The sequence below is a fragment of the Gambusia affinis genome, linkage group LG08 (assembly GCF_019740435.1).
Source record: "Gambusia affinis linkage group LG08, SWU_Gaff_1.0, whole genome shotgun sequence".
In the NCBI taxonomy this organism is placed as follows: domain Eukaryota; kingdom Metazoa; phylum Chordata; class Actinopteri; order Cyprinodontiformes; family Poeciliidae; genus Gambusia; species Gambusia affinis.
The window spans coordinates 3979353-3988917 of record NC_057875.1 but is presented as its reverse complement, the minus strand read 5'-3'; positions in this window follow the sequence as shown (position 1 = coordinate 3988917).

The following is a 9565-nucleotide window of genomic DNA, read 5'->3' as shown; positions in this document are numbered from 1 at the left end:
TCCCTTCTGCCACACACCTGGATTGAATCTTTGGGTGATTAACAGGCTCCTGCAGTACTTGGTGGCTGCAGAAGATGTCATACAATCATTTGAGTCAGCTATTCTGGTATAGAGGCACATCTAAAACATGCAGGCAGGGGGGCCCCGAGGCCTGGAATTGGGAACCACTGGTCTAAATTATTTCAGGGGAGCAGAGGCGCACCGCTTCCACCTCTCCACTCCGCAGCTCAAACATGAGCGGACCTGGCTGTGACCCGGATGATCCGGCTGCAGCCCTAATAAAGAGTCGCAAATGTCAACAGCCAAACCTGCGCAACGTCTGACGCAAAGCCGGAGGAACGCACGTTTCGCTCACCTTGACGAAAGTGAAAGTGTTGCGCCCCACTGGGGTGTCTGAGTTTAACAGTCTGAGCTAGAAACGGTTTCACCTTAAAACCTGAGCGCCGTGACCGTGGGATCTGCCCTTACCTTTCAGAAACCGCCTCCACGCCCAGAAAGTCCTCCCGAAAAGCCGCGGCAGGTAAAGACGTAAGAGGACGCAGCAGCTCGACTGTCCCGCTGCGCTCCGGGGATGCGTAAAGTCTCTGCGCGCTCAGACGCGTTGGCCGGGTTGATCTCCTGTCATCTAAGCGGATCAATAAGAATCCATTCACAGAGCTGTGCGTAAAAATCAGCGTGGGAAGGTCATTTTCGGTTCAGTCCACGCGTGGAGCCGCCGCGATCTGTGGCTGTACGTTCCGCCAAGTGCGCAACAGGGAGCCTGCAGCTTCTTCCAATTGCTTCACACCTAAATACTGGCTGGATTTCAAAATAAAAGCCTGTCTGCGCACACCTCCAACACCCCTGGAAGAGCAGCCGACTTCCTCTTTTACAAAGCAAAAGCACAAGGAGGCAGCAGCAAACCTGACCGCTGGTTTTATAATTAGATAAATTAGAAATAATGACTGAATTACTTCCCCTGTAAATCTCTGACTAGAACTCAGGAAATCGTTTCAGGAAGATTTTAACTCACATCTTGATTTGTTTGCTGCAATCTGCTCGGTTTCCTCAGGCAGAAATATTTTAAACTAATTTCTTTTGTTTTAATTCTGTTTCCTATATTTTTTATTTATTGCCACTTTGTTGCTGTTTCACAGAAATTTCCCAATTATAGAAGAATAAGAATAAATAATATTTCTTAGAATTAAATTAAATGTGATTGAATTTAAATTGTTTTTTTCTCTTTCTTGTAAAGTGTCCTGACATTTATTATCCATTGGTGCTACATAAATAAACTGAATTGATTTTTTTTACATTTAAACAATTAAAATAATGATTTATTTTAATTTATATAATGTTGAACATTAATTGTTCATGTACATTTCATATTAAACGTGAAAATTCCAATAAAAGGTTAAATAATTTAAAAAACCTTCATTTAGTAAAGAGTATTTATTCCCACACCTCATCTATAAGACAATTCTGTTAAATCAAATATAAGCTAGAAAGTATTTTTCTTTGTAAATTAAACTGAAAAAACTAAGTATAATAAATGAGGTAGAAACCCTTAAAATAATCCCAAGTTTAATTTTTTTCATTTATTGATCTCTAAATTGTTTTGTTTGGTCAAATTAATTGTTGGAACAAGTTTGTCATTTGTTGAGGATCAAAATAACAGCAAGATGAAAAGAAATGTGCAACGTTTAGTGGAGATGTTTTGGAAAAAGGAAACAACACAAGAGGAAACGAAGCAGGGAAACAGCAGAATGAGAGCAACTTTAACAGCAGCAGCAACACAGACGGGATTAATTAACAATAAATGAGATTCTGCTGAGGGAACTGGAGAAAATGAGGATTAACCAGACCACAGGACAAATTCAGAAACAGGAGCAACAAGGGCAATGGGAGCAATGGGAGCAACGAGGGCAATGGGAGCAATGGGAACGATGGGAGCAACAAGAGCAACGAGGGCAATGGGAGCAATGGGAACGATGGGAACGTGGATTAATTGGATCTCATGGAAAATGTACAGAGTCACCAGAAGTGCAGGAAGAAAAAATAAATAAAAGAACAAAACGAAAAGATGAGAAAACTGGAAGGTTTCTATGACAACAGCAGATCTTTCATGACTGTTTGTTCAAACACCTTACAAATATAATGTCATAAGGCACCTAATGCTTCCAGAAACCCTAGCAAAGCTCCAGCATGTTTGGTCAGCTGGTTTTACTGACGCATGCACTGTACAATGGCTGCTGGAATAGACAAGCGTTTTGTTGTTGTCTTACCATCCAGAAACCATTGCTGCATTCTGGTTGGTTGTGCCGCAGGCTCCACTTCTGCTTTTCAAAGTTGTATAACTTAGCATCGGTTTCAGCCGTTTTTACATGTGAGCGTAAAAGTGACAGGAGGCCCTAAAACAGCAAATTATGAAGCTGAACTAAAGACTAAAATCTCATTATCTAAGAATAATTTTGTTCATTAAATGAAATGAACAAATTTTGATGAACATGATTGATTTGTAAAAGTAATAAAAAGGGTAAAACATCCAGAGGTGGATACTTTTTATACGAAATATGTGCATCGCTTTCGCCACGCAGGGAAAACAGAATCATCTGAGTTAATTTCAGCACAATCAATGTTAAAACGTGGAGTAAAGACATAATAAATGCATGTTTTAAATTTTATATTTTCCAGTTTACCTCAGCTCTCTTCTTTAAGTCAATCAAGATTTTTAACCCACTTTTGCAGGAAAAAAAAAACTCAGGCAGACCAGAAAGACTTTAAATAAATATAAATGCCAGCTGTATTTTATAAGCATCGTTTACAGTTTTAAGACTGGAAACACTGAATTCTGCAGAGACCGTCTCAGTGAAAAGAGTTTTAAACCAAGATGACACGTTTCGTGGTATTTTGCAGGCAGCAGTGAAGTAAAACGGTAATAAAGAAGAAGCTGCTGAGTCAGTGGTTGCTATGGTGATTTTCCTCTTTTGAAAACACACAATGGATGGAGCAATTAACGGTTACAGGGTTATATTTTTTGCTGATTGACGTTCAAACCTTTGTGATCACAGATTAGGAGTCCAAAGGAGAAAGTAAAGTTGGATGAATTACAAAATAATTATCTTGTAATGTTACTTTATTTTTCTTTAGACACTTCCTCAACCTTTCGGAGTAAGGACTTTACCTGAGAAGCAGCAGCAGGATAATTTGGACTCATTCTTTCCACATAAAGCTGGAAATCTTTGTGCACAATTTGCTCTCCTTCATGGCCCATAAGGAAACCAACGAACCGGTTTGAATGCAACATCTTATTTATTTCTGCCGTGATTTATTTTTTAATTTTGCAGTGTGGTGGAGATGACGCGGTGTAAACATCGCTTTAGAGGAATGTGGCGGCGGGCAAATGCCCCGTTCCCCCGTGGGCTTTCCCATCTGAGCTCAGCAAACCCATGTGGTTGTGGGGGAAGTTTGTTTTGGTCTGATCCAGATTCTGGTTCCTGACTGCTGGGATTCCATTACTGCCTTTATTTGGTGACTAATGAAAGTGATGCAACACCGTTTTGTACAGGTTTCTCTCCTCTTCTGGATGTTTTATTCTCAAAGTTGGAAAAAAAACAGAAGGATTATTGATTAAAGCTCAGCTGGCTTTGCAAACAGATCAGATCCATTGATTAATTGATTATTGCCCAGCTGTGAGTCAGCAAAATACTACAAGAAAAAAACATCTTATTCTGTTTTTTTAATCCCAGTTTTTTATTTATTCATCATTGTTTTACTCCGACGTTATTTGGCTTTGCTATAGCTATTATCATAAAAATGTTTTGATTTTATTCTGGTTATAATCTAGTTTTTATTTGAAGGAAGTAAAGTTAAAATTATTCATATAGCACCTAACAGAGACACTGAATTCACAAATCCTTCACAAACACATATATAAAAACTGACATTAAATTTAACATATTTAGATTTTGTCTTATTTTCATCTTGTTTAAATTTAAATTTTATCCTTTTTTTTCTGGTACAATATCTGCAAAAAAACGTCGACATAGAATATTGTTACTTTTTAAAGCAGTTTTTTTAAACCTAAACGTCGCTTTGATTTGGGACCAAAATTGCAACATTTCTTCCATTTTCAGCTCCTGCAGTTCTTCACGCTGCGAACCAAACATGTTCCCCTCCTCGCCTGTAGGGGAGCTGCACCCAGAACCACTAAAGAAAACGATACAAAATCTTCAGAACCACAGTTTCCTTCTTCGCAGAATGTAAATAAAAATGGCGTGCCGTCAGATTCCAGCGGCTGCAGGATTTCTCTTCTGTCTTTGGCACTAGATGCTAGTTTGTTTTGGTTGTATTTACCCAGAATGCCCTGCGCTGCAGTCCACTTCCCCAGTCCGCTTGCCATCCGTATGAGCATTCAAACCACACCACAGTTCACTTCAACCGAACTGAGACGGAGGTTTGTCGACAAACCAGATTTTGAATTTTGCTCCAAATCAGAGTTCAATTGAACATTCACAGCTCGAAAAACAAACCGGATCGTAAACGATTGGGGAGGATTCTGATTGGCGGTTCTTTACCACGACGGACTGGGTCCATCTGGAAAGGAGCAAACCAAGCAGGTGGTTCTCCACACCAATGGAGGTTAGACTGTTGAGGATGATATGATGGGGGATCATCTCAAAGAATGGGCTTTATGGACAGAAACCAGAATCAAACTCTTTGCAGGGATAATATTTTTAGCAAGATGATCATAAACTTGTAAAGCAACTTTTTTTTTACGGATTTCAAAGCAGAAATGTGAGGTTTGAAACTGGTCTGTGTTGGTTTGAGTGACCTGAATGAATGGGGCTTTGCTGTGTCTCTTAAACAGGCATCAGCATCTCAGATACCAGCTGGGCTTCATGCAACGTTACCAAAGAAGTTTAAGAGATCAGGAAGCCTCATTGTGGGTTTTTTGAAAGATGTATTAGATTTTTCAGAAATAAAATGGAGAAAAGGCAACAGAAAACCCCTTTAAAAACCTGGAAATAACAAATCAAAGAGACAGTAAAACCACGGAAATGTTTCCTCCCTCACCAACAGTGGTGACTCAGCTGGGACAGAAGTGCTGGGTTGCTACCAGTAAAGGCCCTGTGGTCAAACTAAGAAGTGTTGTTTCATCGACTTCTGCCTTCCCTTGTTTAGTCAACAGTTAGTCAAGATATGGAGCGTAATCTGGGCTAAATGCAGAAGTCCTCATGGATTACATCTGAGGAGATAACGGACATTTGCTCCAGATGCTTTCCAGTGATTTCTGCTCTGACTGTATTGATCCGACGTTTTTCCGGCTGTAGTGGGAATTTTTACATACAAACCTCAGATTACAAACATCGCTAATTGGAGCGGTTCCTCCAGCGATCGATAACTGCGACTGGCTTCCTGCCAGAAAACGAGAACAACAGAAAAAGTGGCTGAAAACAAGAAAGAATGGAGGAGTTTGTCATTTATATCAAGCCAAGTTTATTTGTATTGCACTTTTCTTCAACAAGCCAGTTCAAAGAAGAAGCAATAAATGTTACATTTTCTCAAATCCCATCATCTTGGCCATTTAAGCACCTTGAAATGCTTCTAATGGAGCCACATCTAGTGGTGCGTTCATACCAAACGCGTTTTGGGCATCAGGTCTGGTTTACATTCAAAGTTTATGTGGAGTCGGACGCATTGAACGCTTTCGACGCATCAAAGGCTGAAAACGCTCCAAATCGCGCCACAACGGGCCCTCAACGCGCCTCCACATGTAAACCAGACACACCTGACGCTCAAACCTCCACTCGTCTGTCTTCGCAGTGAGTGGCGTTTTTAACCAAAAAGGTCTATTTTGGTCTAATCTGCTTTTCTGCATCAAAAGGCATCAGTTGAGGTGATCCAGGCGTCTGATCAGAAAGCCTCTCTCTGCAAGTTTTCCAGGTATTTCCCAATGGGAGGAGATCCAGAGGAAGACTCAGAACTACTGGAGGAAAAATGCATCCCATCTGGATTGAGAAATCCTTGGCATAAGAATGACTGGGGCTTCTTTCTGGACTGGTTGAAGGCTCCAGAAGCAAAAGACAACATATGATGGATACAGAGAAAGATGAGTTGAGTTTCCATTAAACATCAGCGCCTGATTACACTGAAGTTTAATGTTTAATTGTCTTATGTTAAAAGGGACCCAATATGCAAAATTCACATTCTGCATGTTTTTTACTTTCATTTTGGTCTTTAGTTCTTCTAAAAACAGTCAACCTTATTATAATAAAAACCGGATTGTTTTTTGGAAATAAGTTTCTTGGTGTCTGGAAAATGAGCTATTTGAAAAACTTTCAGAAAGAAATGGTGCAAATCAGCAGGCACTGCCTGTTACCTAGCAACCCCAATGATGGGGTGCTGTTATTTAGCAATCTAAGCAGAGCTCCAGCATCTTTGGTCAGCTGGTTTTACCGCTGCATGCACTGTACAATGGCTGCTGGAAAAGACAAATGTTTTGCTGTCGACTTACCATTCAGAAACCACTTGCTGCATTCTTACTGGTTGTGCAGGAGGCCCACTTGTACATTTCAAACTAGTGCAGTTATATGATTGTTCATGTTTGCAGCCATTTTCACATGCTAGTGTTAGCTGCAAGCTGCATCCTATCTGGATTTAAAGTGACAAGAGTCCTTATAAAACAGCTCATTCTGAAAGGAACTCAAAATAGCAGACTAAAATCTTAATATCTAAGAATTATTTTGTGCAAAAAATGTAGTGAACATGTTTTGTAGAGACCATGTACCCATTCTAACCTGTTTAAGGAAGCATAATAGGTCACCTTTAATTGTAGCTTCTTCTGCAGGAAAGTTTTTACTGAAGGATTCAGTTTATCCTTCATGTTGATTCCTGATTCTTGATTTTTTTTAAATTAAATTTATTGTGTGACACTTGAGCAAAACTTTAACTGTGTCACGTGCTCTCTTGACACAAACATCAACAAATCGTCTGTTTTCCACAGGTAAGTGTCAAAATAAAGTCCCACATTTGTTTATCTGGAGCGCGGCGACCTTACACAACAACTGTAACCAGCTTTGTGTGTACAGGTGTCGTGGTGGTGGGTTGTTTGGGCAGAGAAAGCACAACCGCTCAGAACAATGAGGACAAATAAAATGGCTTTGTTCCCAGAACCGAACCTCTACCCTCTACCACCAACCAGCCGCTGAAGCCTGAGGACAGAAACGCAGCAGCCTGTCCGTAACTTTCCCTCCCGCCCCCGAGGTCGCTCCATCTCTCCAACGTTTGTGTAGCACTCCCCCCAAAATAGCCTCAGCATGTTTAACAAGTCCGTCGGATCTCTAAGGGTGGCTGCACAGATTCAAAACAAATCCTGTGATTATTAGCTTGACTTGATCATGACCATCTCATGCTGTTTGTTGGGAACATGCAGATGATCCACATGTAGATTATAATAACTGATTCACAGTTTGCTTCCAATGTCTGCCTTTAATCTTGCTTCAAATAGTGAATTGCATGCCGCTTGCAGACTGTTTCTCCAGCAGAAAGTATTGGACCAGTATTGGACCAAAGGAAGCATGATGGTTTCAAGCCTTTATGGAAGAGCTTTTGGGTCTGTGGTGACAGCAGCTGCACTGGAAGAAGAACCAGTACAGTTCGTGCAAAGACGATCTAAAGTCAAATTAAAGTCACGTGACGTCAGTCTCCCTGAAGAGGTTTGGACCGGAGACCTGGGAGTGTGTCTGGTGCTGGATTTTTGTGTCACTAACTTACTTACTAACTTCTGATCAGTTAATTTGGAGAAATGTTCCCTGATTTCAAAACTGGCTTGTAATCCCAGCGTCCAGAGTAGCGCTAATTCTTCCTCCAAATCAACATCAAAACTTAGAGACATTTGATTAGAAACCTGAATAATTCGGGTCGACGTGGCCCAGGAGAGAGCTGAGACTGTCAGGCCAGTGTAGTTAATCGTTTAATTTCATTATTTTTGTGTAGTTACTGGGGCAGAGAAAAACTTACATGAATTCATCTGCTTACAGTGTGATTGCATGATGTGGATTCTGTTCAACATCAAGCTGAATGGATATCATTATCACTTTGACGGGTAAAAACAGATTTTCTTTTGATACTGTCAGTCAAAATGACTGACGATGAAAAAAAATCCAGCGCAACTTCTGGTCTGAAATCTGAAAAACAGAAAAATGATAAGATGAACTACATCTTTCTGTAGTTCACTTTGTGAACACAGAAACGCTTTGAGAGAACAGAAGCAGAAAAAGACACAAAACCGTGGAAAGACTGATGAATAAATTGGAAGTAAAAAAATAAATCCCAACGCAGTGCTAATTAAATTAAGTTGAAAATAAAAGCACATCTTGCTCTGTTTGACTTTGCCATCAGTAAAATCCATTGTGCTTTTCTTGAAAGGTCCAGGATTTCATCTGATGCGAGGGCAGAGGCATGTGATTTTTATTTTCAGCCAACTTTAAAGCTTCAAGCGAGAACATGCCTGTGGACAGAAGTGACAAAGTTAAAAGTAAGATTTACGTCCTCAACCCCCTGCAGGTAAGAACTAAATACCAGCCCAAACCCTCAAAGACGGAGCGGAGACAAAGTCTCATGTCACATCTAATCAGATAGCAAGTCTGCTGCACTAATAAACTGGGCTGTTCATAACTTCCCATGACACATTTCACATCGCTTTTTGTAGAATCCATTTCTTAGCATAACTTGTTTACAATAGTTAGTATGTCAAGCTGAAGGCTGAGGAAGTATTTTCACGTGGCTCATAAAGAGCAGCTCAAGACGTTGACAATAAAAACGAAAAGACACGCAGTGATGAGACGGCGATCAGCGGACAGGAAGCAGAGGACAACTTGGACAAAACGCAAGTCCATCACGGAGGACAAACATCATGAAGGGAAATTTAGGGAGATCAATCAATCAATCAATCAATCAATCAAACTTTATTTGTATAGCACATTTCAGCATCAAGGCATTTCAAAGAGCTTTACATCAAATCAAACACAAAAACACAATGCAACATAGAATCAACAATAAAAACAACATCAAGTCAGATTCTGTCAATAAATTTGCAATTGATTACGTTTCAAATCCAACTCTAAACAAGTGGGTTTTTAGAAAGGAAGTCAGTGTTTCAGCTGTTTTACAGTTTTCTGGAAATTTGTTCCAGATTTGTGGTGCATAGATGCTGAATGCTGCTTCTCCTCGTTTCTCACATTTTTTGGACTGGAGGAAGCTGGAGAACCCAGAGAGAGCGACTCATACAAAGGGAGAACATGCAAACTCAGATCGATGCAATTAAACATAAACTGTGACAAGGGAGGAAAATATCACACAATCTTCAGTTTCTTTTACAAATGTTTACCCTGGCATCAATATTCAGCCATTTTCAACCATCTTTATCTGAATTTTCCTGTTTTCAAAGATCCTTTTTGAAAATAAATTATGCACATTTACATTACAGCTGCAACTCTTTTATTTTGGGATTATTTCTCTGTCATCTAAATTAAACTTTGTTCATTCAGTGCTGACCATTCCTCCATGTTTGTGTTGTGATGTG